Raw genomic sequence first — 1,993 nt, forward strand, 5'->3', positions numbered from 1 at the left:
GGCTTCTGAGCCTGACAGATTCTAAAGTATGAGATTTCTTACTTCCACTACAAGTTCCACTAGCTATAAGCCTTCAAAATTAAAAAATATTCCTGCTTATATGGTTCACCTATGTGCTGCACAAGACCTTTTTAAAGTGTTGAAGAACAAAGATGTCAGCTTGAGGACCAAGGTGCGCCTGACCCAAGCCATGGTTATTTTCTATAACCTCATATGCATGGGAAAGCTGGACAGTAAATAAGGAAGACTGTAAAAGAATTGACATGTTTGAGTTCTGGTGTTGGAGGAGAATATTGAAAGTGCCATGGGCTGCCAGAAGAACCAATAGACCTGTGTTGGAAGAAGTGCAGCCAGAGTGCTCCTTGGAGGCCAAGATGGCCAAACTTCGTTTCTCATACTTTGGACAAATTGTCAGGAGGGACCAGTCACTGGAGAAGGACATCATGCTTGGTAAGGTGGAATGTCAGAGAAAAAGAAGACGACCGCCTCCCCCCACCCCCACCCCCAATGATATAGACTGGCCAAGTGGCAGCATTGATTGACTCAAGTGTGGCAACAATAGTGAGGTTCGCCCAGGATCAGGCAGTGTTTAATTCTGCTGTGCATTTGCTATGAGTCAGTATGGCACCTAAGAACAACAATGTGATTCAGAGTTTTGGAGCTCTCCCCTGAACCTGCTTCATTTGGTAATCTGTGGTATTGCCGATGGAGATCTTCACTGCACCTCTACCCTATCCTCCATCAAGCCCCACCTCCAAGATGTTTTTTGAAAGTTGAATTTTAGATCAAGAATAAGAGATTTATGTGATACATTAATAAATGGTCAGAGTAAGAATAAAATAACCATCTAGAACTTGAAGAAGTAAAAAAGAGAGTACATTTGCCATTGTTGTTGTTGTTAAGTGCCATCAAGTCGATTATAACCCATAGCGACCCTGTATACAGTTTCCGAGGCTGTAAATCTTGACAGGAGCCGAAAGCCTCATCTTTCTCCCACAGAACAGCTGGTAGTTTTGAACTGCTGACCTTGAGGATCACAGCCCAATTCATAACCACTACACTATCAGAGCTCCTAAGAGTGGTTTTTAAAGCAGAGAAGAAACAGATGAGATTTCCTTTGAACTATGTGGCATTCTGTTTCCATAAAGATTGGTGGTGGTTATGTGCCGTGGAGTCGGTTCCTACTCATAGGGACCCTGCATGAGATTTTAAGTCTGTAAATCTTTACAGGAGCAGAAAGCCTCATCTTTCTCCCACAGAACCCCTGGTAGTTTCGAACTGCTGATGGTGAGATTAGCAGCCCAAATCATAACAGCTACGCTACCAGAGCTCCTTTGGAAAATCTATGGGACAGTTCTACTCTGTCCTGTAGGGTAGCCATGAGTAGGAGCTGATTCAATGGCAGTGGTTTTGGTTTGGGTTAGTGCAGGAAATAGCTTCAAACCTTTTCAAAGATTTAAAAGCTGCATCTGCAGCAAATGAAGGTGATTGTAATGAAAAATATGCTGTTAGTACAAGTTGGTTCAATCATTTCAAAGTGAGGGCAAATTTATATAACATTAAAAGGCACGTACGCGTGTCAAACATTTGTAACCCAGGGATTGACTGTACTCAGGAGACAATGATGATGCCAATGTATGTCTTGTATTGACTAGAGAAGAGAGAGGGGTCACTTTAGGAAAAGCAACCAGTGCAAAATATGAGTCTAGATTTGTTCCTCTTAGCAAGAAAACACCTTCACATTGGAAGGTCAAAATAAGTCATGTATAAGTACAAAGCTTGTTGTTGTTGTTGTCAGGTGCCATCGAGTCGGAACCGACTCATAGAGACCCCATGCACAGCAGAACGAAACAATGTTCTATCCTGGACCAACCTCACTACCACCGCCACACCTGAGTCCATCAATGATGCCACCTGGCCGATCCATCTCGTTGGGGGTCTTCCTCTTTTTCTCTGACCCTCCACCCTACCCAGCATGACATCCTTCTCCAAC

This window comes from Chrysochloris asiatica, unplaced genomic scaffold, assembly GCF_000296735.1.
Source record: "Chrysochloris asiatica unplaced genomic scaffold, ChrAsi1.0 scaffold00189, whole genome shotgun sequence".
Lineage (NCBI taxonomy): Eukaryota > Metazoa > Chordata > Mammalia > Afrosoricida > Chrysochloridae > Chrysochloris > Chrysochloris asiatica.